The following is a 10,549-nucleotide window of genomic DNA, read 5'->3' as shown; positions in this document are numbered from 1 at the left end:
TATATATGCATATGATTTATAAGATTTTATATGATTGTAACGTTATACTGGGATTCAAATCAGTTTTTAAGACACCAGTGTCATAAGTATTCACATTTTATGTTGATACATATGGCTGTATTTATTTACTGAATAAAAAGTTTTTATATATATGAGATGCGTATACATATTTAGGAATTTGTATGTCCAAACCAGAGTGAAACCGTACCTGCAACCAGCTTGCGCTACCTTTTTGAAGTAACTATAATATATATGGAACAAACACTTTTGGGAAATTTTGTTTTTTTAAAAGAAAAGCCGATTTCGTCACTTCACTCTCCTAGACAAATATACAACCTACTTTATACTTGATAAATATTACCTTCCCATTGCTGTTCCTTCCTAGGTATATATTTAAACAAATAATAGTAAAAGAACAGGGCAAATTAGATAATAGAAGTAAAATCATGAAAGTTTTATTTTGATTTTACTGTCCCTTTAAAGGGACATGAAACCCTATAAAAAAATGATTCAGACAGAACTTACAATTTAAAAAAATTTCCTATTAGCTTCTATTATCAAACTGTCTTCGTTTTCTTGGTATCCTTTACTGTGAATTAGCAGCAATGTACTGGGAGCTAGCTGAACATATTGGATGAGCCAGTGAAAAGAGGCATTTATGTGGAGCCATCAGCAACTAGCTCCCAGTAATGCATTGCTTCTCCTAAGCCTACCTAGGTAAGCTTTTCAACAAAGGATACCAAGAGTACAAACCAAATTAGATAATTGACGTAAATTGGAAAGTTGTTTAAACGTGCATGTTATATCTGAATCATGTCCCTTCAAATGAAATGTTAGAATTTAGAAGTGTTCAGAAGGCCACAGCAAGGGCAAATCAAGTGAATTTGCCACCACTGTTTTTGTAAAATGTCATAGTTCTTATCCAGCTCCACATTATTAATTCATCATATATTTGTAGAAAAGGAACAAGTCAGATAAGGTCCTTTCAATTTTTTTTTTATATCTCTTTCAATTCCAACAGATGGCAGATGTGTGCTAGAAATTTGACATTTGGCTCACACATGAAAAGTTTAAGGGTTTTATAATGAAGTCAAATTGACTGGCTTGCAGAACAAACCTGAATGCGTTACAATATATATATTTATGTATGTGTGTATATATATATATATATATATATATATATATATATATATATACAGGGAGTGCAGAATTATTAGGCAAGTTGTATTTTTGAGGATTAATTTTATTATTGAACAACAACCATGTTCTCAATGAACCCAAAAAACTCATTAATATCAAAGCTGAATAGTTTTGGAAGTAGTTTTTAGTTTGTTTTTAGTTTTAGCTATTTTAGGGGGATATCTGTGTGTGCAGGTGACTATTACTGTGCATAATTATTAGGCAACTTAACAAAAAACAAATATATACCCATTTCAATTATTTATTTTTACCAGTGAAACCAATATAACATCTCAACATTCACAAATATACATTTCTGACATTCAAAAACAAAACAAAAACAAATCAGTGACCAATATAGCCACCTTTCTTTGCAAGGACACTCAAAAGCCTGCCATCCATGGATTCTGTCAGTGTTTTGATCTGTTCACCATCAACATTGTGTGCAGCAGCAACCACAGCCTCCCAGACACTGTTCAGAGAGGTGTACTGTTTTCCCTCCTTGTAAATCTCACATTTGATGATGGACCACAGGTTCTCAATGGGGTTCAGATCAGGTGAACAAGGAGGCCATGTCATTAGATTTTCTTCTTTTATATCCTTTCTTGCCAGCCACGCTGTGGAGTACTTGGACGCGTGTGATGGAGCATTGTCCTGCATGAAAATCATGTTTTTCTTGAAGGATGCAGACTTCTTCCTGTACCACTGCTTGAAGAAGGTGTCTTCCAGAAACTGGCAGTAGGACTGGGAGTTGAGCTTGTCTCCATCCTCTACCCGAAAAGGCCCCACAAGCTCATCTTTGATGATACCAGCCCAAACCAGTACTCCACCTCCACCTTGCTGGCGTCTGAGTCGGACTGGAGCTCTCTGCCCTTTACCAATCCAGCCACGGGCCCATCCATCTGGCCCATCAAGACTCACTCTCATTTCATCAGTCCATAAAACCTTAGAAAAATCAGTCTTGAGATATTTCTTGGCCCAGTCTTGACGTTTCAGCTTGTGTGTCTTGTTCAGTGGTGGTCGTCTTTCAGCCTTTCTTACCTTGGCCATGTCTCTGAGTATTGCACACCTTGTGCTTTTGGGCACTCCAGTGATGTTGCAGCTCTGAAATATGGCCAAACTGGTGGCAAGTGGCATCTTGGCAGCTGCACGTTTGACTTTTCTCAGTTCATGGGCAGTTATTTTGCGCCTTGGTTTTTCCACACGCTTCTTGCGACCCTGTTGACTATTTTGAATGAAACGCTTGATTGTTCGATGATCACGCTTCAGAAGCTTTGCAATTTTAAGAGTGCTGCATCCCTCTGCAAGATATCTCACTATTTTTGACTTTTCTGAGCCTGTCAAGTCCTTCTTTTGACCCATTTTGCCAAAGGAAAGGAAGTTGCCTAATAATTATGCACACCTGATATAGGGTGTTGATGTCATTAGACCACACCCCTTCTCATTACAGAGATGCACATCACCTAATATGCTTAATTGGTAGTAGGCTTTTGAGCCTATACAGCTTGGAGTAAGACAACATGCATAAAGAGGATGATGTGGTCAAAATACTCATTTGCCTAATAATTCTGCACTCCCTGTATATGTATGTATGTGTGTGTGTGTATATATATATATATATATACTGTATATATTTAATTTCCATAGAAGGGATGAGCACTGATATAAGAATATTGTAAAATAAAAGAAAAGTGCTCGAGACTGAGGTACACTACTACCAAAATACCTCAAAAAATATTATAAATACAGATAAGTGTCTCCGCACTAATAATCTAAGTAGTATATAAAAGCAAACTAATGACGCAAAGGTGTGGCATCAAAATATAGAAGTAATTTACTGAAAGAATAACATAAAGAAAATCCCTAAATCCAATACATAATCAGACATAGATGCATACAAAACAAACATAAAACACAATATATACAGGGCGTCCCTGGTTAGCAAAAAAAATCAGTCAGTCCAGACTGTATTGAAATGTATAAGCTTATCAGCAAAGCAAAAGCTGTAGTAAAGTTGGATGCAAGCGGTAATATGAAGCAGTTCATGCATATATATCAACATGCTATGTCACAATTTGTAGCAACTTGAAAGTGATGAAGCAATTCATGCAATGTTATTCTTGCCCATAGCAGCGTGATAAGCAGAGAGAATGTAAGCTTGTAAATTAACAGTTGCTGTCATGCACCAAAGTGTACTGGTGGTGTAGAGGTTAAGCTATCCTCTAAATAGAACGTGTATAAAGAGGGTTTCACAACACCGGCACTCCAGGCCCGAAGTCCACCAGTAGAACACAGGAAATGCACTTCAATTGCGCTGAGTGAGCGATCTCACTCAATCTGGCCGGAATAGAGGGTTACTTGGCAGCAGTCCCGCTGATGTAATACACAGTTGTCTGGAAATCCAACACCACAGTGAGAGGATAAAGCACTTGGAACAAAGTACTCCCGCAGGTAGTTTCAAACAAGCCTGCTTGCATCGGCTTTGGTCTGGCGTCTGACGTCACAACAGGCGACGCGTGTTTTGGGCTCCGCCCTTCAACTTGTCAGATCAAGTGAATTTGCCACCACTGTTTTTGTGAAATTTCATAGTTCTTATCCAGCTCCACATTATTAATTCATGATATATTTGTAGAAAAGGAACAAGTCAGATAAGGTCCTTTAATTTTTTTTTTATATCTCTTTTCATTCCAACAGATGGCAGATGTGTGCTAGAAATTTGTCATTTGGCTCACACATGAAAAGTTTAAGGGTTTTATTATGAAGTCAAATTCACTGGCTTGCAGAACAAACCTGAATGCGTTCCAGTATATAATTACATTAAAATGACAGTAAAGTGTATAAATATATATGTGTGTGCGCTCTCGCGTGTGTATATGTATGTGTGTATATGTATGTATGTATGTATGTATGTATGTGTGTGTGTGTGTGTGTGTATATATATATATATATATATATATATATATATATATATATTACACATACACACATATATACATACATATACACACAAGTATATACATACACACAGATATATACACATACACACAGGCACACACACACAAGTATATACATACACACACACACACACATACAGTATATACACATGCACATACCCACATACACACACACACACACACACACACAAATACAAACATATATATATATATATATATATATATATATATATATATATATATATATATATATATACAGACACACTCACTCATTTATACATACACACACACACACATATATACAGTTGTGCTCATAAGTTTACATACCCTGGCAGAATTTATGATTTCTTGGCCATTTTTCAGAGAATATGAATGATAACACAAAAACTTTTCTTTCACTCATGGTTAGTGTTTGACTGAAGACATTTATTATCAATCAACTGTGTTTACTCATTTTAAATCATAATGACAACAGAAACTACCCAAATGACCCTGATCAAAAGTTTACATACCCTGGTGATTTTGGTCTGATAACATGCACACAAGTTGACACAAAGGGGTTTGAATGACTATTAAAGGTAACCATCATCACCTGTGATCTGTTTGCTTGTAATTAGTGTGTTTGTATAAAAGGTCAATGAGTTTCTGGACTCCTGACAGACCCTTGCATCTTTCATCCAGTGCTGCACTGATGTTTCTGGATTCTGAGTCATGGAGAAAGCAAAAGAATTGTCAAAAGGATCTGCGGGAAAAGGTAATTGAACTGTATAAAACAGGAAAGGGATATAAAAAGATATCCAAGGAATTGAGAATGCAAATCAGTAGTGTTCAAACTCTTATCAAGAAGTGGAAAATGAGGGGTTCTGTTTGATAACATACTGCATTCATCTTGCCATCAGTTCTGACCAAATTTCCTGTGCCTTTGTAGCTCACACATCCCCAAAATATCAGCGATCCACCTCCGTGTTTCACAGTAGGAATGGTGTACCTTTCATCATAGGCCTTCTTGACTCCTCTCCAAATGTAGCATTTATGGTTGTGTCAAAAAGCTAAATTTTGGTCTCATCACTCCAAATGACTTTTTACCAGAAGGTTTGAGGCTTGTCTCTGTGCTGTTTGGCGTATTGTAAGTGGGTGTAACGAGGTTAATTATCCCTTTAAGAAGCTCAGCTGCAGATTACTTCTTTTGCTATGAGTTAGTGGATACAGTACGTAATACACAGTTTATTTATAAAACAGAAGTAATAAACCTGGTTGTTGTTTGTGTCACTGAGGTTTTAGAATCCCCTTATATATATGAAGGGTATCTTTGTAGCAGTGAGTTTAATTATTTTTGCAAGCAAGCAAGTATTATTATATAAAGTCTGTAACAAGTATGAAGTTGCACAGATTAATTAATCCCAGAGTTTCCGTTACTGAAGTTCAGGCTTTTGTAGTTATGTGATGAATATCAAAGGCTGTATTAATGAATACCTTGAATCATGCAGGATATATAGTTGGATATTACTTTTCTCCGGAATAATAATTACTTGGTATCAAAACAGTTCATCAATGCGTTTTTATTAAATAAGCGATGGTAATGTTACCTTATTTGTTCCTTGCTGAATGAGGCTGACTTACACTGCAAACGGTTGCTCAGGTTCTGTCCCCGGCGTTTCCCTGCAGCGTGTGATGGCGGAAGCCTGTGTTGGGGGAGGGTTCAGCTTCAGTATATGGCTGTAGTACAGATGCCGATACGGTAACGAAACAAACTGACTGATTTACAAGGCAGAGACAGCAGTGGTGAGAGTTGTGATATCCTTATCACTTCAATGTAATTCAGTATAACTCTTCTGAGGATTTGATGAATTGAGTTGCAGATTGATTGGTGTATTCAGCCACAGACGATGAAGTTGAATTTGTCCTTGTGAGACTGGAAAATAGTTAAACAGTGGATTTATCCCTTCTCAGGTGTATTTCAAGTTTAGCTCAGGTCTTCAAGAGTTTGTAGGTCAAACGAAAATTACTAAGCAGTGATTGCCAGGAAGTTGCAGGATTTTAACAGGAAAGCAACCAATAGGTGGAGAGAAAGGAACGTTACTGCTTAAAGGTACAGTGTCCCTGACATGATCCCCCCCCTAAGGGAGCTGTTCCACAGCTACCGGATGAGGACGATCTGGGTGTCTCCGATGGAAAGCAGAAATCAATCTGGGAGCTTTGAGGTTGTAAGCAGGTTCCCAAGAGTCTTCATCTGATGAAAAGTTTTTCCAGCGTATCAAATACTGTAATTTGCCAGAGCGCATACGAGAGTCCAATATGGAATGAACCTCATACTCATTAGGGTCCAGAACAGTTGGAGGTGGAGGAAGTAAAGTGCTGGTGTCACGTAATTCTCTATAAGGCTTTAATAAAGATACATGTATGGTGGGATGGATCTTTAAATTATCAGGAAGTTCTAAAGTAACTGCATTTTGATTTACTATTCGTTTTATTGAATATGGTCCAATGTAAAGACTTGCCATCTTCTTACTGGGAATCTGTAGTCTAAGATTCTTTGTGGACAACCAAACTTTGTCTCCAATGGAATATGCTGGGGGTACCCTTCTACGAAGATCATAATACTTCTTTTGGACATCCTGGGCATCTTTGATATTTTGATGTATATAGTTAAAGTTATCCACAAGGGAGTTATGCAAATCGTCCACTAAAGGTGAATCAATGGTTTCTTGTGTAGATAATGTAAAAGTTGGATGGTACCCATAGTTCGCGTAAAAGGGAGTAAGTTTCGTAGAGGAGTTGACAGAATTATTATAAGCAAACTCTGCCATTGAGAGGTAATCCATCCAGTCGTTTTGATGATAAGCACAAAAACATCTTAGGTACTGTTCCAACCACTGGTTAATTCGTTCTGCTTGGCCATTTGTCTGCGGATGAAAGGATGTAGAAAACCTGTGATCCATGTGTGTTAGTTTGCAGAGGTTGGTCCAAAAACGAGAGGTAAACTGGGAACCTCTGTCAGTTGTGAGAGTTGGTGGTATTCCATGTAGTCTGACTATATGGTGCAAAAAGAGTTGAGCTGTCTCTGATGAGGTTGGGAGTTTATGGAATGGCAGGAAATGTGCCATCTTGGTGAAAATATCCACAACAACAAAAATTGTAGTTTGACTTTTAGATATTGGTAAGTCCACAATAAAATCCATGGATAAATGTTGCCATGGTTTTGTAGGAACTGGAAGAGACATGAGCAATCCATATGGAGGTTTTCTTTCAGATTTGGAAGTAGTGCAAATTAAACAGGTTTTAACATACTGGTGTATAGTTTTATCCATCTTGGGCCACCAGAAAGTTCTCTTAATAAGTTCTGATGTTCTTCGGAAGCCTGGATAACCAGAGAGTGGTGAGTCATGTAAAGTCTTCAGTATAGTCGATCTCATGCCTTGGGGTACATAAATTTTATCACCATGATATAGAACCCCGGATTTAGTTGTAAGAGTGGAATGCTCGGATGTGACATCTTTTCTGTCTTTGATTGTGTGTTCTTTGATTTGTGACATAAGGGATGACGTTAATCCAATAAATCTTTCTTTTGGTATTACATCAGTGTTGATGTACTCATTTTCTGGTTTTACTGGTAATCGTGACAAAGCATCAGCTTTCCCATTCTTATTAGCTGGTCTGTAAATGATGTTGAAAGAGAATCTAGAGAAATACAAGCTCCATCTGACTTGTCTCGCAGAAAGAGTCTTGTTACTTTGTAAGTATTGCAGGTTTTTGTGGTCAGTAAAAATCTTAATGGGGTATTTTGTACCCTCTAGTAAGTGTCTCCAATGTTCTAGGGAGAGTTTTATTGCTAACAGCTCTTTGTCCCCAATCGGATAGTTCCTCTCAGCTGAAGACATGACTTTGGAAAAATAAGATATTGGGTGAATGGGACAATCCGGTGACGTCTGTTGTGATAGTAATGCTCCTATGGCGTAATCGGAGGAGTCTACTTCTAGAACATAATACAAGGTTGGGTCAGGAAACCTCAAAATAGGTGCAGAAATGAAACAGTTCTTCAAGGTTTGGAAAGCTGAGTTAGCATCTGGAGTCCAATGGAATACAACAGACGAACTAGTAAGTCTGGAAAGTGGTTTTGCAAGTTTTGAGAAGTTTTTTATAAATTTCCTGTAATAGTTGGAAAACCCAAGAAATCTCTGGAGATCTTTTTTGGTCTTTGGTGTAGGCCAATTCTTCACAGCATCCACCTTTTCTTTCTGCATTTCTATGCCATAAGGTGAAATGTTATAGCCGAGGAATGACACTCTGTCGGTGTGGAACATGCATTTTTCTAGTTTTGCGTAAAGCTTATGTTGTCGTAACCTGGAGAGGACACTCCTCACATGTGCGACATGATCTGTATAAGATTTAGAATAAATTAAAATGTCGTCTAAGTATACGACTACACAAATGTCGAGAAGGTCACGGAAAACGTCATTTATGTAATGCTGGAATGTGGCGGGAGCATTACATAAACCAAAAGGCATGACCAAATATTCGTACAACCCATACCTGGTTCTAAACGCAGTAAGCCATTCATGACCTTCTTTAATTCTTATCAGGTTGTACGCTCCTCTTAAATCAAGTTTAGAGTATATAGTGGCTTCCGAGAGACGCTCAATTAACTCGGGTATTAGAGGGAGCGGATAACGGTTTTTTATCGTAACTTTGTTCAGTTGCCGGTAATCGATGATAGGCCTGAGACTTGAATCTTTATTTCGGACAAAGAAGATTCCCGCACCAGCTGGTGAGGTTGAAGCCCTGATAAACCCCTTCCTGAGATTTTCTTCCAAGTAGGTCTTTAAATGATCCAACTCAGGTTGACTGAGAGGATATAGGTGTCCGTAGGGTATAGTTGCTCCAGGTTGAAGTTCTATCGGGCAATCATACGGACGATGTGGTGGTAAAGTTTCTGACTCAGTTTTACTGAAAACATCGGAGTAGTCAGAATATTCAACAGGCAAAGCCGGAGTATTGGTATCAGTTTTTAACAGGATTTTATCTTGATTGCAATGATGTAAACAATATTGCGAGTTGAATGACACTTGTTGGGGAGTCCATGTTATTTGGGGGTTATGGTGCTGCAACCATTTAATGCCTAGAACAACAGGGAAATGAGGAGAAGGTAATACATCAAAAGAAAGTAATTCACTATGACCAGCAACAGAAACCTTTATGGGACTGATGTATAGATAGGGTTTAACTTACTTCGTTTATTTTTTTGTAGTGTAGGGCAATCTTGTACTGTATGTGCAGGGTTGGCACAGTACATACATAGAGATTTAACCCTTCTTCTGAGTCGTTCCTCAGGAGTTAAAGGGCCTCTTATTATTCCAATTTCCATGGGTTGGTCTAACTGTTTAGTTGTAGAGGGAGCCTCCCTAGGTGGTAGAAAAGTAGAAGGTCTAGGACGAGCATCTATTGCATAACGCTCAGCGCGTCTTTCACGTAACCTGCGGTCCATTAAGGTGGCTGTACGCATGAGTGCTTCCAGAGATTTGGGTAGTTCAATCCGAGCTAGCTCATCCTTTAAATTATCAGCCAGACCAATCCTAAATTGATTCCTGAGAGCCACTTGGTTCCATTGTGAATCTGTAGCATACAATTTAAAATCAGTTATGTAGTCCTCCACTGGTCTCTTACCTTGTTTTAGATTTCTCATAGAGGATTCTGCTGTGAGTTGAACGTCAGTGTCTTGGTATAATTCATCCAAGGAAGTAAAGAAATCCTCTAAGCTTCCCAATAAGGGGTCATCTGTTTCACAGAGGTTGTCTGCCCACGTGCGAGGCTCACCCCTGAGGAAAGAAATTGTACTCAAAACTTTAACCCTCTCAGTAGGGTATGTTCTAGGCTTTAAGTTGAATAGCAATTGACAGGAGTTCTTAAACTGTCTGTAAAGTTTACGATTCCCAGAGAATGGCTCTGGAAGAGCAATCTGTGCTTCTGGGGTTAAATCATGATGTGAGGGTCTAGTCGAAATGGAATCCCTAATAATGTTCCTGAGGGATTGATTTTCAATTTGTAAGTCATGCACTGCTTGTGCTAATTGATCTACCTTCTGTGTGAGGTTATACACTACTTGAGGAAGCTCTGCTGGCTCCATATTGATGGCTTAGTAATTATGTAAGGAGGTTAATTATCCCTTTAAGAAACTCAGCTGCAGATTACTTCTTTTGCTATGAGTTAGTGGATACAGTACGTAATACACAGTTTATTTATAAAACAGAAGTAATAAACCTGGTTGTTGTTTGTGTCACTGAGGTTTTTGAATCCCCTTATATATATGAAGGGTATCTTTGTAGCAGTGAGTTTAATTATTTTTGCAAGCAAGCAAGTATTATTATATAAAGTCTGTAACAAGTATGAAGTTGCACAGATTAATTAATCCCAGAGTTTCC

The sequence above is a fragment of the Bombina bombina genome, chromosome 11 (genome assembly GCF_027579735.1).
Source record: "Bombina bombina isolate aBomBom1 chromosome 11, aBomBom1.pri, whole genome shotgun sequence".
Lineage (NCBI taxonomy): Eukaryota > Metazoa > Chordata > Amphibia > Anura > Bombinatoridae > Bombina > Bombina bombina.
Note: the sequence above shows the minus strand (reverse complement) of the source record.